This window comes from Furipterus horrens, unplaced genomic scaffold, assembly GCF_987537825.1.
Source record: "Furipterus horrens unplaced genomic scaffold, mFurHor1.1.pri manual_scaffold_5, whole genome shotgun sequence".
Lineage (NCBI taxonomy): Eukaryota > Metazoa > Chordata > Mammalia > Chiroptera > Furipteridae > Furipterus > Furipterus horrens.
The window spans coordinates 168593005-168612210 of record NW_028327175.1 but is presented as its reverse complement, the minus strand read 5'-3'; the positions used below and the strand labels follow the sequence as shown (position 1 = coordinate 168612210).

The 19206-nt window shown below is 54.0% G+C and overlaps 1 long non-coding RNA gene across 1 annotated transcript in view; it reads right to left on the bottom strand.

The window, feature by feature from the left end:
• Window positions 1-19206, bottom strand: part of LOC150010339 (uncharacterized) — an 86458-nt gene that overhangs the window by 28913 nt on the left and 38339 nt on the right. Inside the window, exon 2 of the long non-coding RNA XR_016511400.1 lies at window positions 11092-11208. This is a non-coding gene — a long non-coding RNA (uncharacterized LOC150010339). The remainder of the gene's footprint in view (window positions 1-11091; window positions 11209-19206) is intronic.

Here is a 19206-nt window from a genome sequence, read left to right as displayed (position 1 = left end):
ACAGAGAGGGGACACAGAGGGGCAGAAGTGGAGGGTCTGAATAGCCAGGAGGTGCCCATGTGGAGGAGAGGGTCCTCATTTTTTGGATATGGTACCAGCCTCCCTGATGATGATGATGATGATGATGAGAGCTGACTTTATTAATCCTCAAAATGTTCCAGGACCCTGGGAACACTAAACATGTGTCACTTCATTGAACCTCACCATCCTGTGAAGAGTGAACTGTTATTACCCACACTTCACAAATGATACCACTGAGGCTCAGAGGGGTTAAGTGACTGTCTGAGGTCACACAGCTAGTAAAGTGATGAAGCTAGGGTCAGATCCCAGAGTTTGTGCTCCCTGTAAGCTGGGGAGACAGCCAGCTCCTGCCTTCCCCTCCAGGAGCTGGTATTGAGATGCACCAGACAGTTCAAGGGCAAGTCTGAGGAATGGCATAGAGTGGTCAGTGCATCGGGCTGGCATCCTGCTCACAGTGAGCACAGTGCTGAAGCCTAGGTGAGGATGGCACATGGGGCAGGGCTGGGTGGGCACTCAGGATGCACAGCTACCTCACACACGACCTCTTCCATCCCTACCCCCACCTCTCCTGCCCCCAGGTAGGGGCGCCTGTGGAGAAAAGTGATGGAGTAGGTCCTAGAAAGGCATTCCTAGAGGGAAGAGACGCCCAGGCAAGGAGCAAGGGCCAGGAGAAGCCAGCCCTTGTGTGGGGGTAGGGACAGCAGACCCGAGTTCTGGGGCAGGACCGGCAGCTTTGGGCTGCCCCACTGAACTCAGGCACGCATTAACACCAGCCTCAGAATTCAGACTTTATTCCTGATGACAGTGGGAAGCCCGGGAGGGTAGTGGAGGGCTGGGAAGGGCTTAGTCATTGAGAGGCAAGAAGATGGTAAGACCTAAATGCCAGGAGAGGGTGTGGGTGCTAAGCGGGACACAGAGCCAGAGATGGTTAAAGGCGTCGAGCCAACTGCCAGATGTGGGGGTGAGGGAGACAGAGGCCTCAAGCCCGACTCAGGCACCTACCCAGCTGCTACACTGACCCAGCCGTTGCCTGAGTCATTATGAATTGAGCAGAGCCCCAAGGAACACTGGGCCCCTCCCCCTAGGAAGTCCTGACCTGGGGGAGGGCACTGCTGGCTAGTAGGCCGCCACTAAGTCCCTCTGTCCCTCTGCTGACCTTTTCCCTTTGTCAGCATTGCTTTCCATCGATGCACCAATGCACCGGAAGGGCCAGTGCAATCTCCCCAGGCTGCCTGAGCCAGGGCTGGGGGCGGGGCTCACGCTGCCTTCCCTCCTTTAAGGACGTTTTCCAGAGTGTCTCTAGAAAGCAGGGAGCAGAGGTGCCAAAGCCCTCAGAGCAAATGAGGAGACTGAGGGCTGGTGAGGGGCAGCCTGGGACCCACCGGGCATGACCCATGCCCCTCGAGCTGGCAGAGGGGAAGGAGAAGGGAAAAGAGGCTGAGCAAAGATGATGGGGCTGGAAAAGGAATCGATAGGATGTGGGAGGGGGCCCAGTCCAGAGTGCAGCAGCCAGCTCTGGAGCCAAGGAGGGGTCAGGGTGTCCAGCGGGATTAGGAGCGGAGCACGTCAATTGTCCTGGTGGGCCTGGAACCAAGAGGATTCTGCGATGTGGAACTTTCAGCGCTAAAACCGGACAGTCCCAGGCAAACCTGAATGGCTGGTCACCCTGGCAGGGCTGACGCTGAGATCTGGTTTTAGTTCTACCACTTTCAGACTGTGTGCGACTTCTCTGTGCCTCAGTTCCCTCATCTGGAACGCAGAGCTTATAGGAGGACCTTGTGTATCGTTGCCATAAAGATTAAACAATGTATGTAAAGTGCTTAGCATCTGACACAGCATCTGATCCTAATCATTCAGCAATCGGCAGGTGGTGGCTGTTACTGCCACCGACTGCTGCTGTTACTGCTACACACACCCCGAGCGCTCACCCCGTGCCAGGCCCATTCTAAGTACTGCATGCACGCACCTAATTTAATCTCACAATGCTTTTGGGTCAGGGGTCATTATTACCCTCACTTTCAGATGGAGAAACCGAGGTGTGGAAGAGCTGAGCCTCTGGCTCTGGTTCTGAGAGTGGGCAAGTCTAGAAAACAACTTTCACTTCCTCTGGGCTAATGACCCCACAGCCAGGGGCATGTAGGCCAATGTCGACAGGATTCTGGTCACACTGCCCAGGGCAGGAACTGGACAAACACAGTGGGGCAGGGGTTGCAGGCCTCTCTGGGCAGACCTCCCCCTTCTAGTCCCAATACACCAACCAAATGTATTAGACTTTTAGGGTCTATTTATACAGCAAGAGAAAGGAAAGCCCCCAGAGATGCTCATGCCTCCTACTGCCCCATGGCACTTTCTGCACATGACCTCATGTAATCCCTGCAATAACACCACAAGGTCAGTTGTGCTGCTCATCTCAAAGATTAGGATATAGAGGCTAAGATCGCACAGCTAGATCTCAACCTATCCAGCTCTAAAGTCTGGGTTCCTCTTGGCTGTGACAGGTGAACACGCAGTGCGAGGGCATGAGCCATGACTTTACATCTGTGTTGGGTCTGGTACTGGACTCAAGGTGAGCACTAGGTAGCTCTGAGGATGAGAAGCACAGTTCCCTGTCCACTTAAGAGTCCAGGTAGCCCCAGAGAAACTCCGGCAGCTCAAGGGAGGGGCCCAAGTGCCCAGGGATAGGATGGCCAGCCTGGCAGGTGCTGCACCCAGGGAGAAAAGAGGTGGGTGCCAGTGTTCAGACAGTGGCCCATCACCCCATACCTCAGGAGCAGATAAGCCTTGCAGGGACCCTTCTCCAGTCTCAGGAGCTGAGCATGCAATGCCATCACTGTCCCAACCTCTAGGAAGTCCTCAGCACAGGAATTGCACATTCACAAAGTAATCAGCTTTCAGCACCCAGGAGAAAGGTCGCTGAGGCAGGTGGGCTGGTGTTGGCTGGGCAGCGGCCCCAGGAAGCTGGGCCCAGTTATTTTTAGCACCTTGATTCAAGAGGGAGGAGGCCCTCCTCCACACCAGGTAAATGTCAGTGCCACTGGCGGACCCAGCTAATTAAGGTAGTTGGAGCTGAGGAGAAGAGACAGTGATTTGGCCATCTGCCCTCCAGATCCTCGACCCCTTGCATTCTCTTCCCCCAACTCCTCTTCCCAAGTCCTGGCCCCACCTGTCTGGGGGCCCCGGACAAGAAACACTGGCTCAGTTTCAAAAGGAGCTTGACTAGCAGCCTGGAATCCTGGGCTTGAGTCCTGGCTTGGCTGTGTGAACCTGGCCAAGTCTCCTATCTCCCTTCTCTGACTCTAGTTTCCTTCTCTGGAAAACGGGCCCCTGCTAAGCCACTGATATGAGGGTCGTGACAGGAGCTGGAGTCACAAAGAAGCTCTGCATGTGTGCAGCTTGCCCTTCGTGCCGTGGGGGAGGCTGCAGTGTTGTTCAAAAAAGAATCCTGGGCGTCCCGAGTGTCTCCTGGTCCAGCCTGGAGCAGACAGCGCTTGAGCTGGCTGCTGGGAGAATTTGCACAATCCTAGATACTGGAAATCCAAGAGCTTGTGGCTTCCTGAAAGGAGAGAGTGATGGAGAGGCTGCCACGGGTTAGTGGAGGGAGGCTCAGCGAATACAATCTGGGCTAAGCCCAGAGCCAAGCGAGGGGCTACATCCCCAGGGGTACTTGGCACCCACAGGGCCCACAGCAGATCACAGGGTTCAAAGAGACACCTCCTCTCCATTGGTCTCTGAGTCCACCCACGTCCTTCCCTAGAAGCAGGACAGAGAGGGGAAGCCTACCCCAAACTCTCAGCTCTGAAGTCCACTCTGGGAGCTGGATCCTTAGCCCATAGGTGGGTGTGCCCTGGGGGCCTAAAATCCCTCCACCCTTGTTGGTGAGACTGCTGGCAGACCAATGAGTTTGCGGTTACCCCTCCCCAGCCAGAGAGAAGCCCTGGGTCTAGCAGTGGTGTCCTGAGCCAGCTGCCTGACTCCTGGGGGAGAAAAACCTAGAATCCTGGCACGTGCCCCACACTCTTTCCAAAGGCAGACTTTCCACTGAGGCACTGCTCTGTTGGGGCTGCCGGGTGCCTGAAGCTCCAGGGAGATCCAAGGGAAACTGAAACACGGAAGTAGGGCAGGGATCGACTACGGGACTTTCAGCAAGTCAGAAGCAAAGTATATACTTCCTCCTTCTGCCATTTGGCCTCTAGGGGGCATCTCCAGCCTCATTCCTTCACTGTCCAGCCTCAGCCCCACTGATCTGTCCCAGGTATGCCTGCCTCTGGGCCTTGGCCCTGAAGGTCCCTTTGCTTGGAATGTGTTTCAGTTCAAAGTCATGTTGATTCTTCAGGGTCAGCTGAAGCTCCAACTCCTCCAGGAAGCCCTCCCTGCCCTCTAGTCACTTGGAGCATCTACACACTTGTCCCTGGTACCAAAGATTGAATGTGGATCGCCCCTGGTTTCCCAGGTCCGCTTTCCTTCTTCATTCCCTTGCATCTTGTCAGCATTCAAATTGGGCCCTGACTCTGGAGCATTCTCTCTGCTGTGGCCTCACTCAGCTCTCTGGGTAAACAGATGGGAAGAGAAGCCCTAATGGTAGTAGGCTCTGCAGGAGGTGGTGATTGTAGGAGGTGGAATACAAACCAGGACAAACAGAGCCAGGTCTGAGCCTGCCTTGCCCTACGCAGTTCTCAGTCCCGGTTCTGGGCAGATCTCCAAAGACTCCCAGAGCTTCCCTGGCCATACTCTCTGAGGTCCCTGCCCCTCTGGGGTCAGTCCTGCCTTTTTGCAAACATCATGTCCCAAGGCTAGGTCACTACTGCTGCAAGTCTTGCACCCCGCCAGCAGCTACACCTGTCATGCATCCAAAGTAGTTTCAGTAGCAGTGAGCTCAGCTGAAATCCTGGAGTACCACACTGGGAGGCACTGGGGTGTATCCTCCTATCTCTGGGCTTCAGTTTCCCCATCTTTACCAGGAGGGGTTGGGTCACATAATTTCTAAAGACCATTCCTCCTAAAGGTGGCCAGGATGCTGTGATTCAAATAAAGATGCCGCCCTTGTAGCCCCACTCAATGTCTGCTCCCTCCCTGCAACTTCACTGGGGCTTTGGACCCAGGGACATAGGGTATGGGCGTGGCTGTCCTCAGACTCCAGCGCTCAGTGAGTGCCTGTTGAGCAAGCAGGGAGAAGCACCTGGAGGTGAGTAACACTGGCAGAACCCTTCAAGGTGTAGTTCACCAACCCCAGCTTGTCCTGGGAAAGACCCTTTGGTAGCCTGGAGTGCATATGCAGCCCTGCACACCTACACGGGTGATCACATACTATTGGCGAGGATCCCCTTGGACCTCGGGAGACCCAGGGGAGGGACCCAGACCTGCCCCCCACCATGGGAAGGATTCCCCCTGCCTGGCCTGCTCTCCTCCTACACCTGCCATGATGATACTCTGTCCTTGAGCTGGATTCTGGGCCTTTCTGTCCCAATCACATCACTGAACAGATTCATCCATGTCTCCCTTCCAACCCAGGCAGGGGCACAAACGGTGGCAACAGAAGGTGGCACCTGAGCTCCACCCTAGGTAGCTTCACAGCTCAGCATTGTGGAAGGCTGGCTTTTCTTCTGATAGAGCTCCAGCCCCTGGTCCACAACAGACTCCAGAAGAGCCATGGTGCTGAAGAGGTGAGGGGAGGCCAGCTCTCTCCCCCTAGCCTTCACAGAGGAGCTATTGCTGCTGCACAGCTCGTTTTGGCTCTCTACTCTCTGTAGGATCAAGGTAAAGCTCTGAAGCACAGCCTCTGAGGCCCTCGGGAGCTACTTCAGCACCTGCGTCCAGCTGTGGCTGAACAAATCTTTCTCTCCAGCTAGACTCTTGATCCACCCCACCAACTTGTACAGAGACCCCAAGAAGACCCTACACCTCCACTCTACTGTGTAGGGAGCTAGCCCCCTCCTCCAGGCAGTCTCCCTTGCTTGCATCCTCCAGCATCAGGGAGAAGCTGATCCTCCCAGCTCCTCCCTTTCACCTACTGATGGCATCCACCTAACATGTTCTACACTGGAGACTCTGTTACCTCTGTGTGAGCCTGGGGCTTTGCTCACCCAGGTCCTCAAATGCAGATTTACTGCCAGATGTCTAGCATAACAAATTCTGGCTGAGGAGGTGAATGGATCGCCCAGCAAACTCTGGTAGGTACTAAAGTGCTTGCCACAGACGATTCGATGTAGTGGGGAAAACACATATTTATAATGGTGTCAGATAAAATTAGGCTGAATTCCAACTGCACCAATAGCTCTGTGACCCTGCATACATTTCTTAACCTCTCTGTGCTTTGAGTTTCCTCACCTGCACAGTGGGGATACACCCCCCCAAGCTTCTGAGTTGGTGGGGCCCTTGAGATCATTGTAGTTTGTGACCCCTAACCTGTCCCACCCCCTTGACCAATGAACAACTGCTCAAAGAGGGGCAGTGACTTGTCCAATGTCATAAGGCAGGTCTGTAGCAGAACTGAGGCTTGAAAGAAAGTCCTGCTCAGAGGGTCTGCCAGGACAGCAGCCTCATCCTGCTCACCCAGGCAGCGTTCTACCTCGGGCAGGAATGACCGGTGGGCTGTAGACTATTTTCAGCTCCAGGCTGTGGTAGGGGTTTCAAGGTCAGGGCAGGCTGCAAAGCTTGGGGGTGGAGGGGCTATAAGCAACAAATTCCAGGCAGGGAGAGGGGGATGTACATTCTCAGCTGGTGCTGAAGACTGATAGGCATGCAGCATGGGAACCGTGGAATCCCAGCTCTGCATAGCCAGGGCCAGGCTGTGAGCTGGGCTTGACATTCAAGGTCTTTGTAGCCAGCCCCAAACCTGCCTTGTGCCCGTGTAACCCTGGAAGTCTGCTGACTGACAGCTGATGGCACATGCTGGCAGCATGAAGCCACCAACCAGGGGCTGGCCGGGCTGGCCAGAGAGTGTGGCCTTCACCTCATGTCCTGCCCACGGAGCTCTAATCACCAGCTGTTTGGGATTGCCTCAGATGAAACCCAAATCCAGCCTACCCCCAATCCCTGTTGTCCCCCACACCCTTTTAAAAATGACAATCCAACCATGTCACTTCCCCTGTGTGGCCACAGCCTTTGGAACCAGCTCTATCACTCACCTTTGCCTGCTGGCCCACCATCAATCCATTCGCATGGAGCACTAACCACGTTTCAGGCTCTGTGTGAGGATTTATATGGCATACTTCACAGAATTCCTCATCTCTTAGTGAGGTAAGTTCTATTGTCCCTACTTTACAGATGAGGAAATGAGGCACAGAGAGGTTAAGCCACTATTCTGAAGTCACAAAGAAAGGAATGGCAGAGGTGGGAAACCACAAAGCCAGGGTGCAGAGTCGATACCCTGAGTCACGTCAGTGCCCTCAACGAGATACCCTTTCACTATGTCCAGGCTTTGCTGAGGCCCTCTCACCTCTGCCTGACGTGGGACTCGCCCGAGTTCTGGAACCACATACACTTGGCTCCTGTCCGCCTGGCTGGGGAAGCCGAGCCAAGTCACCTGCAGGGAGGAGTGGGCTGGGGGTTTATCTACTCCAGCCGGCCAGGCTTCTGGTTCCACCAGGCCCTCTTCTGCACCCCAGGCACCTCTGGGACCTCTCCTGGGCCAGTCGCTGGGGCCCTTTACCAGGAGAAAAGCCAGTCTTCCACAGTCACTGGGGCTTCAGTTAGGGTGGAAGTGCAGCCCCTCTGGGAAGGATGTCCAGGAGGTGACAGGTGAGTTGGGCACAGGAAGGTGAGGAGACATTTGCTAGGTTGACGTAGAAGGAAAAGAAGCACCAAGAGGAGGGCCTGCCTCCTGTGAAATCCCAGAGAAGTGAAAGTTCATTCCCTGGCCCTTCCCCCTACCCGCAACAGTGGCCATTGGAAGCTCCTAGAATCTTAACTGGCTACATAATTTGCACTGCTTACCCCCAAAGACTCCTGCTGCCCAGGTTTCCAAAAGACCACACAAAGGACATTTAACAAATGGGTTTCAGAGAAGAAGTTACTAGATCTTGCCTAGATAGTGGGTCCCAGAGAACAACCCACCTTTTTATGAAGAAAAAAAAAAAAAGGACACTCTTGCCTGTGAATTCTGGGTCAGGCTAAAACCCAGGTAAGCCAAGGAGCACTCTTGGGAACACCCTCCATGGAGGGGCCCTGCGGGGAAGAGAGAAAGAAGGGAAGTGGAAGTCTTGAATCTGGGGTGCAGTTGACACATCCCAGCTGTGAGGCCCACCCACTAAGAGCCTCTGTTTCCTCCCCTATAAAGTAGGCATGAAATGACCTATCCCTGAAGGAAGCCCAGTGGAGAAAGGAGCACAAAGTTAGGTTTCCAATGACCTGGACAGGAGCTCAGCTCCAACATGAGTGAGCCGACATGCTTGAGGACCTTACCAACCGTCCCCGTGCCTCGGTTTCCTCATCTGGAAATTGTCTGGGGAGGCCTCCCTCTCAGGGTTCTCGGGGGTATTTAGTGAGCTCATGTAGGTAATGTGCCAGTCCCCACGCAGGGACTCTGGTGCAGTTGGTGTAACAAAACTGGTGCCACAGACCCCAACTCGCCAGCAACCAACGGGGAAAGTGCAGATAACGTCGGTATGACACAGACACCACCAACTGGCTGTGTTCAAGACTCTGAGGGTGCCCAGGCTCCAGGGAGCTTGGATGGAGTCCCCAGGGGATGAGGAGCAGGGACCCATGGACATCCCCCCAGCAACACGAAGAGTGCCCCCACCCCACCCATAACCTGCTTTCTTCTTGTAAAAATAATGGTTCCAATCTGTTAAAGCCCTGAAGAGCCCAGGAACTTTTCTTGGCACTACACATTGGTGGTTACTAGTCCTCACCACCACCCTGTCCAGGAGGTGGGGGCAGGTGGTGACTGTTCCTGTTTTCAGATGAGGAAGCTGAGGCCTGGAAAGGACAAGAGCTTGTCCATGGTCACACAGCTGCCTCTCAAACACCCTCCCTGACATACATACAGAGGTAAGGCTCAACCTTGGCTCAGAGCTGCCCAGAGACCACGAGAGCTGCTGAAAGCTTTTGCAGGTGAGAAGCCAGCGATCCTGAACAGTTGCTTCTCCTTGGAACACATCACTCCTTGTGTGTGCAGGTGAGCATGTCCCTGTGTGTGTAGGCAGGCCATGTATTATGAGAACTTGTGCCTGTATATCTGTGTGAAGCATCAAAAATAAGTTAACGAATGTGTGTAAGCCTGTATGTGCATGCAAATCTATCTGTGTGCAAATGTGACTGTTTGTAACATGCCCGAGTGATGTCTGTGTATATATGCACATGAGGGAGTGTCTTTTTGTACACATGACCGCTCATGTGTGTGTGTGCATGCACATCTGTTTACTCTTGGCATGCACAGACAGGTTTACAAGCACACATGTGTCTGTGTGCTTAAGTATGCTGTGTACATGTATTCACAGACACAGGTATGACTGTGGGTTTGGCGAAGCCTTGGGACTTGTACGTGTGTCTGTACTTCTAGATGGGAACATCATGCCCATGTATAACTATGCCATCCATATCATCCTCTTCCTCTCAGAGATGTTCTAGACGACAACCTGGCCCACCTCCTCCAAGAAACCTTCCCGGATTTTAGACTTCCACACTCACTCACAACTCAAGCATTTATCCCATTCCTCATGTCCCCACCCTGCCCCGAAACTAGCCAATTGCAAATCCTGCCAACTTTCCTGCCTTGGTCTCTTGTGATTCTCATTCCTTATCCATGACAATTTCTCTGGCCCTAGCTGAGGCCTCTGACCTCTCACTGGGAACTTGGGACAGTTCCACTAGTATCCCTGCTTCCAGCTGGGGACTTGCCAATGGCTTTTTCAATGCAGGCACCTTCAGTAGGTCACTACCTAACTTAGAACCCTCCATGGCTCCCCACTGCCCTCAGGATTTAATTCCCCAGCCTGGCACTTGTGTCCCTTTACAATCCTCCCATCACCTTGCCAACCTCATCCCCCACCCTGCAAGGCTCTCCCACCCATCCCCAGTCCTGTCTCTCCACAATGCTACTTACTTTTGGGTCACCTCCCACAGAGAGCCCCCCTCTGACCTCTGAACACTGTCCACTCCACATATGTTGTAATCTCCCTGCTTCTCCCCTAGAACACATAATGGAACACCAGGGCCTGCACCCCAGGGCCTGACATCAGGCCTGGCATGCAGCAAGTGCTTAATGCAAGCTTGGGAAACTGAACTTGGGAGGCAGAGGGAGAGAGAGTCTCATCCCGCCAACATAACCCTTCTCTAGAAGGATCCCTGGTACCGCTTCAGGGTCCCAAAGCCAGGCCTGGTTCATGTCACACCACACCCTTATCCAGGCAACCATAGCCACTGTCACGTCATAAAAGCCCCTTCCTTTTGCCTTGAGTTGGGTCAGGATCCAGAACTTCTGAAGACACCCATAATCACCTTGATCCTTACCCCCAGAAGAGGCCAGCAAAGGCAAAGTCCAGGGACAGAATAGTCCAGGGGTTAGGGACTGGTGCACTGGAGCCACATAGACCTGGAATTGACCCCCATGGGGTCTCAGCCAGGTGTGTGACCTTGGGTAAGTCATTTCCCCACCACAAGCCTCAGTTTTCCTGCCTATACAATGGGGATGATAACGGCACCTAATTCACAAGGTTGTTCAGAAGAAGAAAAAGTCAATAACCATACAGTATCTAGCACAGGACCTTGCATAGCATTATATGCTCAGAATGTTAGAGAATGTCACGATTAATATACTCATGTATGAGAGGAGAGAACTGAGGCTCCCAGCTGTGGAGGGAGAGTGCTGCCTGAGGCTACACTGGGAGTTGGCAACAGAATCTAACAAAATATCCAGGTCTGAGCCAGGCACACTCCCCTTCACTGTCTGGCTCCCTCTGAGAGGAGGAGACCAAGGAAGAAGTGAAAACAGAAATAAGACCCTTCCCCTAATTCCTCAGTGATGACAGTCTAGCTCCTGCATTTCTGTGCCCCGAAATGGCACCAGCCGCCCAGCTGGGCCCCCCACCAGCAGACACACGATGTGAGGGACCAGCGCATGATGCTTACCTGCTAAGGCCTCTTCCAACGGTCAGGACTTGAGACTGCTGAGAGTGTCAAGAAAAGGAGGCAGGGGTGTAGAGGCAGCGGCCCCAGCAGTCCAACTTGGTCAAGCACAGCAAAGTCCTGCGGAGACAGGAAAGGGCACAGTGAGCTCTAAGTCTGACCCTGCGGGTGGCCTCCACCCCCCTTCAAAGACCTCTAGGTCCCACCCATACAGGCCCCTTCTGGCCATCTCCTGGAAGGCCGAGCTGGGTCACAGAAGTGGAGTCACCCTAGAAACTGGATGCTGCTCCCCAAGCCCCCAAATGAAGGCCCATCTCCAGAACTTTGTGTTAAAGCCCGGAACCAGCCCAGCAGTGAGGCCAGCCCCTCTGTACCCTGTACCCCAAGCAGCAGCCAAGCCAGCACAACCCAGCACAATGCTGCAGTGAGCCCAGCCACATAGGCCTTCAGCCCTGGGATGGGGCTCTGCCCGGAGCCCTTTCCCCACACTTGTGTCTTTCAAAGCCCCCCTGGCATTTGAGACTGCTCAGACACCTCTGTGGAACCCCCTCTGACCTGCCCCTCCTTTCCTGTTCATCCCGCAGCAGCTTGGGGCCTGGCTGATCACGTCTCCTCCAGCTTTCTAGAGGTCGGTGTCCTCCCTGGGCAAGCTGCTGGACAGCAGTAATGAAGCCTAGTTTCTCTCTCTATCTTCTGAGGCCATATAAACTGCTTGATGTTATGGATGAATGAATGAATGAATGAATGAGTGACTGATAAATGGTGCAGCAAAGCTATTCAGTGGACAAGCTGAACAAAGTTGGCTGACACGTGCCTTGAAATCAGGAAGCCTGGTGAGCTTTCCAAGGGCCTCCTGGTGCCATTTCCCATTAGGTTCTGAAATACGGGGTCAGGTTAGTGAAAGGAAGGAGACTTGATGAAGTTGATACTCTTGTCTGTCATTCTACAAATGAGGAAACTGAAGCCCTGAGAGGGGAAGGGTTTCCTCCCATGATCCTGCAGCAAGAGAGTGGCAAGGTTGGAAGTAGAACCCAAGTCTCCTGGCTTTGCCCACTGCCCAGAGCTGTCATGGATACAGGCTGCTATGGCAATCCTCTAGCTCCTGCGTCCTCATGTGTCAGCTCCTGTAGGCACCTAGCTTCCCTGACTGTTGGCAGATCAGGCCAGCCATGGAAGGCAGCTTCTGGGTAAAAGAGAGAAGGCAGTGGGAGGGCTCTGGGGTAGGATAAAGTACATAGGCGAGCTCACACTGAGAATAGGGCCATCTGATCCGATGGCCCTACTTCCCCCAGCTTGGAGGAAGGAGGCTAGGGAGGGCCAAGAGGGGACATTACAGGGGGCGCCAAGGTTAGAGATATCCCTCCGCCCATCTTCAGCTTGGGGACTTTTATAAAACCCCCACTGACCACCTCACTCCCCTCCAAGAAGCCCTCTTGGACCTTCCAAACACTGCTGGTGGGGCGCACACCACTCACCACCTTGGAGAAGTTTGGAAGTATCTCCCACCCTGCGGTCTATCACTGACCCAGCAGTTCCACCTCCACAGAAACATGGGTATGCGGTCAACCGAACAGGTGCGCCAGTATGTTCACAGCAGGGCTATTCATAAGGGCCTAAAAAATGAAGCCTTCCCAAATAACCATCCACTATGGAATTAGATAAACTGATGTATGCATGCAATGGAATACCACACAGCAGTACGAATGAACAATTTGCAACTCTATCCAACAACAGAGATATATCTTACGAACCTAATGTTGATCAAAAAACACACATGCAGTGGAGTCTATTCATCACCCATGGATTGGGGCTGGCCTCAAGACTTGTTCTGACCAATGGGATCTGATAAAAGTGGCATTTTGTGACTTACAGAGACTAGGCCTAAGAGGTCCTGCTGTTTCTGGCCTTGGCCCTCTTGGAACGCTGCTTGGCCACAGCAGGAAGCAGGTCCACCTTACTGGAGGGGCAAAGGAGAACTGAGGCCACCCAGCCGACAGCCAGCACCAACTGCCAGATGTGACTAAGGCCTTCTTCAACCTTCCAGTCTAGCCAGCCCTTCAGGTCACATGAGCCCAAGGGAAACCAGAGGACTGACCAGGCAAACCACAGAATCATAAGACATAGTATATAGTGGTTCTTTGTTTTAAGCCACTAAGTTTTTGGGGTGGTTTGGGGCAGCAATAGATAACTGATAGTAGGCTGTTGGAAGTCAGGATACTCATTATCCTTGAGGGGGTAGCAGAGACTGGAAGGGAGTACATAAGGGGGTCTAGGGGACCTGGAATGTTCTATTTCTTGATATGTGTGATAAATACGTGAGTGTGCTCACTGCATGACAATTTGTCAAACTGCACTCAAGATATGCACACTTTTCTGAATGGAGGTAATACTTTAATAGACACTAAAAACAAACAAATCTTCTGTGGCTCTGCCTGCCTAGTATACCAGATTCAGCTCCACCTTGGCCTTCCTGCTTCACTTAACTCTTCTCTGCACACTTATAGTGCTGCTTCACACCTCTGCACCTGGGGTGCTCTTCTCCTTCCTATTGTGCTTCAAGACTGAGGGCAGGTGGTGCCTCCTCCTGGAAGCCTTCCCTGAGCAACTCAGGCCTTGCCCAGGTGTCCGTATTCATAGAGCTCTCCTTCTGAGGCTGGGTCTTCCTGAGTATGGGGTTCAGTCTTTCCCTTCTGTCTCCCCAGCTCTTGGAGCTCTCAAAACAGGGGCTCTGTCAGGGATAGATGGCACTCCTCTTCCTCTTCCCTAAGTGTTGAAACTGATGATCATAGTAGGATTGGGGGTGTGAAGGAGGGTGCCGGTCATCATAAGTCTCATTCATAGGCCAGCACTTCCCTGGATCCGGGCTTCTCCCAAATAGATCGAGGGTAGGGATAAATTTCAGGTTTCAAAGAGGGTCTACAGAGTGGGGAAGGACTTCAGGGTCCTCTATTGTACAATGGACCATGACATTCATAAAATGTGTCCCATGCCTTTCCTCTTAATTATTAAAATAAAACAGCAAGCCTGACTAGCAGTCAGCACTGCAGCTCTGCCAAAGCAAAGCAAATGGCCAGGCAAAGCAAAAGAGAGCTATGATTCCAGGCAGACGGGCATCGGCTCTGCCTGAAACCCTCCAACCTCCATCAGTGCCTCCAACCTCCATCAGCACCGAGCCAGAAGGAGGGGGCCCTCCCTTGCCCCACTCCTGCATCTCTCATGTGACTCGGGTGGGGGCTCAACTGACCCCCTGCACCAGGGCCTTGGGCCTGGATACCCTTCTCTGGGCCCCCTGTCCCATATTTGTAGTGCCAGCTCTGTCCTCAATGGATGTGTGACCTTGGGGGAGCCCCCTGTCGCCTTAGTTCCCCCACTGTCATCTGAGAGATTTGGCTTAGTTAACAGTCTCTGATGAGGAACATGTTACTGTCCTGTGGCAGGACTGGCCCCGTAGGCCAAGGCAGTTCTGAGGCCCAGCGCTCTTTCTGCCTCCCTCAGGGTCCTCACTGTGCTGCCATGGTGCCTAATAACAAACAGTGCGCCGATATGCCCACTGCAGTCCACTGGGGTAGGGGTGGGTGGGAAAGGCCACAGCACCATGTCACCTGCCTGCTGCTGGGAAGGGGTGCCTAGGCCTGGAGAGAACAGTCCCTCCCCACACCCTGAGGCATTTTCTGTTACTCAGAGCCCTTTGCTAAGAAAGGAAGCTCCTTGCCCAACAAAGAGGCACAGATAACCCAGGAGAGGCAGTCTATCCCGTAGGAGAGGTAACTCCATGTACATAAGGGCAGCTGGATGGGTCCAGTCTTCTGCAAGTGGGTGTGCTGTCTCACAGGTTATGAGCACTCCTTCCCCAGAGGCATGCAAACACAGGGGATCGGCTACGTGGTGCTGTAAGCATCAAAACTGGAGCTGGCCTCTAGATCTCCCCAACTCCTCTGATGATAAGAATCACCTGGGCTGCTTGTTAAACCCACAGCTTCCCAGGCCTCTCCCCTGAGAATGGAAGTCTGTGGGTCTGGAATGTAGCCCAGAAATTTAAATTTTTAATAAGTCCTCCCAGGTGATCCTTTGCATCTGGAAAGTTAGGGGAAGCACTGGCAGATGACCTTCCAGGTCCCTTTGGGGCTGGAGATCAGGGATTCTGAGACCCCACTGCACACCACCCCTGCCACATTGGGAAGAGACACCAGCAGCAAACTAACTGCATCATTAAAATAAAAACGATTTGAAAGCCTTAGAAGGGGCAAAGACGTCAGGCGGAGGAGGATTCTCTGCCCATGGTGGTACCAGCAGCAGCTCCTTCCTAGCCCCCCACCCCCACCCTAGGCCCCCCAGAGTCATCCAGAAAAGCTCAGCATTGGGGGGAGGGGGGATGTGAGCTGACAGCTGTTCAGCTGCTGCTCAGTGAGACCCGGAAAAGCAATTATCTTGCTCTTAGCAGAAAGGCACTGGCTTTTACCCGCCCCCTCTCCCTCCCTCCTCCCTCCCCCCTTCAGATACACACACACACACACACACACACACACACGCACACACACACACACACGCACGCACACACACGCACGCATACACACACACACACACATACACCCCAGCCAACATACTGCTGGCTGGCTCTGAACCGGCCTGCCCCCACCCCCAGCCTCCAGATTCCTCTGACTCACTCAGCTTCCATCCTCAGAGCACATTTCCAACACTTAAATCATTTAGCCCGCTAAACCGGAGACGGCAAAATGGGTGCTATTTCTTAAAAACATACAGAGAGCGTATTAAATTATTGATAGCCATTAAACAGGGGGAAAAAATTAAACAGCTCTCAGCTCTTATCAATCATTCATGCAGTTTCCACTGGGGTGTTTTCTGGAGAGTGATCACACGGCAACCCAGGGAGCTGGCTCCAGTGGCTAGGAAGGCACTGGCTGGATGAACTGGGGAGGGGGCCGCCGCAGCCCCCAGCGATTACCCAGGCCACCAAGGCTGAGAAGGGGCTCTGGTGCAGGGAGGTCAGCCTCTCTGTTTGCAGACTCCCCCCTTCCCCACATAATTAACGAATGGACATCAACACTGCCTTTGGGAACCCACCCACCCCCGCCTTAATTAAATCCAGCCCGCTTTTATTGAGTATCTACTATGTATCAGGCACGCAGGATACCAAGCACTCACACAAGGTAAATGCGGGAGCCCTTTGCAGGAAAATGTGATTACACACATTGTAACAGGAGTCCTAATGAAAATCCAGAGGCTGGCTCAAAGGAAAAGGGGATGGCAGGAGGAGGGGCTTCCAAGGAAGGCTTCACAAAAGAGGTAATTCTTGGGTAAATTCTTGTCCAGAGGACAAGTCTGGAAGGGCACTCCAGCAAGTGGTCCAGGTTCAGCCCCAGAAAAGGCACAGCAGCCTAGCTGTGCGGTGGGTCCCAACACTCCTTCTTGTCCACGTCAGTCACTGACCGTGTGGGGTTAGGAGCAGGGTATAGTAAATGGAGCAGGGAGCTGACTGTCACCTCAGCCTCTCCTCCAGGCACTGGTCAAATCCAGGCCAGGGCAGGGGTGCACTCCAGTGTGGACAAGCAGGAGACTGGGGTTCACCCCAGCTGCCCAGGGCAGCCGTACCTCCACCCTCCGCACAGCAGATCTATTTCCTGGCTCTGACTCAGGACACCTAAGCCAGCATGACGCAGACCATGGAGGCTGCAGGGCTGGGACACTGCTGGTCTCCTGGCCACAGACAGGCCTGGCAGAGCTGCCGTAGGGGGACGGGCTCTCTCCTGCCCTGAACTGTGCCAAGGACCCGAAAACCAGGGCTGCGGGAGCCAGAGGACATCCGATCCCACCCCACCCTCCACTTGGGGACTGTCCACAACCAGGGGCCATCTGAGGCTCTGAGGCCAGGTTGAGGCCAGGCTGAGGGGCTGGCTGCTGAGGGGAACAAAGAGACTGAGCCCATGCCTGCCCCAGCCCCCTCACCCCCACCCCCACCAGCACACAGGGAGAGTGCCACATTCTTGAATGTCTTTCAGAAGCTCTAGCTTCTCAGGAGCAGGGAGCTGGGAAGAGGCCCTGCCAAGTGTTGATAGCACCCTCAGCAGAGAAAGCTGCTGTCACAGGGAAACATTCTGGGGAGAGTAGTTGTTTACCACCAACGCCTGGGACTGTCAAGAAATAATCAGAAGAAATTAAATTTGCAAAGTGGAAGATATAACAGAAGCCCTATCCCCAAGCCCCTGGACATTTTGACCTGGAGGATCAGGCTGCTCTATTTTGCCTGGTTTGAAGAAATGTTCTTACATTTTCAGGGGTGGGGGGTGGGGGGATATGTATGTCACCAGCCAGGTCTGGGAGATTGGGGCCCTGGGCTGTGCCTCTCTGAGCCTCGTCTGCTCACTTGCAAATGGTAAGACCAGGCTTACCTTACAGCAGAGGGGTAACCTCCAGGGGTGTGTGGCCACAGTCTGCCAGGAACATGCAGTTCCTCAAGGCTGCCTCAACACCCCTGCCAGTCACCCAAGGACTTGGACCTGGGTAAGTGTGAAAATCGTCAGCCATCCTGCTGCTTCTGCAGAGCCCTGTGCTCCCCCCAGGGCACTGGGCTCTGCTGAGTACCTGTCAACCCTCACCTGGATTGCTGCCGGGACCCTTTCCCTGTAGTCCACCTCCACTCAGGTACAGGGACCTGTGCAGGGCTTGGGCCTGTGCTGGCACAGAGAAGGCTGTCAGGGAAGGCGTGCTGACCCAGAGAATCAAGACAAAAATGGACAATGACCCAAAAACCCAAATCGAACACTCCTGCTGAGGTACCAGCCCTGACTCCCCACTGGCAGCACCTCCCACTGTCAAATTTTCTAGGCCTCTAAACCCTTCACCTGTGAGTTGTGTCCATACTCCTGGAAGTCTCTCACACCCTCTAGACTCCAGCCACACCACAACGAACTCAACGTTCCTGAACAACCTCCTCTGGACTTTCTTTCATGCCCCAGAGCCTTTGCAGGTGTGACTGCTTTTTCTAACCAGCCAAGTCCCGCTCTGGGTCAATCTCTATTCCCTACCCCGCTTTGTAACTGCTGCCATCCTTTTCACATTATACTAGACTGGACTCTGCTCACATCTGCTCTGAACTAAATGAGGGCAGGGGGCGGAGGCATCCCAGACATGAACAGGGTTCCTTCCCTCAGCACTTGGTACACAGGGTCAGAGAGGGGCCTCTAACTTTACTACACTCAAACCAAGCACCCCAGCCCCCTGGCCTGTAGCCCAGAATTAGTTCCTCTTAACGGCTAACCTGCGTTGCTCCTGCTTTAATTTTAAAAACCATTCCTTGGAGAGTGGGTGAGATGTTCTCAGCCAAGTGAAATTGAGACTATACTCTTGGAGTTCCTGGAACTGAGGGAAGGGGCAGGCTTAGGAATTTCCAGGCAAAGGCTAGCAGAAATTGGCCACAAATGAATCATTAACTCTCGAGTCGAGGGCTCCGAGGGGCTAGTGCCAAGGTCTCAGGCTCTGGCCTGTGTGGGCCACTTGGCCTCGCTTGGCTCAGGCAGAGGGTGGCCCCGCCCTCCGCAGGCCATCTGCTTCACCCCACAGCCACTGGGCATGGAGAGGCAAGGCTGTCTGGGCCAGAAGAGCCCAGATGTCTTACGGGAGAGGACATGCCTTTCCCTAGGAATGACTCCAAACCTTTGCCTGCACACTTCTGTCCTGGAATGCTGTCCCTTCCAGCAACCTAAATCCCCTCGTCCTTCCAGCCCAGCCTGCCTCTCTTCCCTGCCCATCTGGGCCCCCACTGGCCCCCACACTTCTGAGCCCTTACAGCCTAGACTGTGTCTGCCTGCCCTGGCTTGGGCACCAGGGGTTCACTTCTTCAGCGAAGCCCCTGCCAGGATGGGAACTTGGCACGTCTTCTGGACCCCGACAGTCGGCATGAGGCAGGGCACAGACCAGAGAGCACACAAGTGATGGGGTTGCTCTTGGGCTCAGTCTGCAGCCTGCAGGAGGAAGCACCTAGGCTTGTAGTGGGGTCTCTGTAAGTCCTCACCTTCTCAGATGACACATCACATTCCCTTCTGGGGCTCATTTTGGGCCTCAGGCCAGCTGGAATGCAGTTGCGGCGGGGGCAGAGGTGAC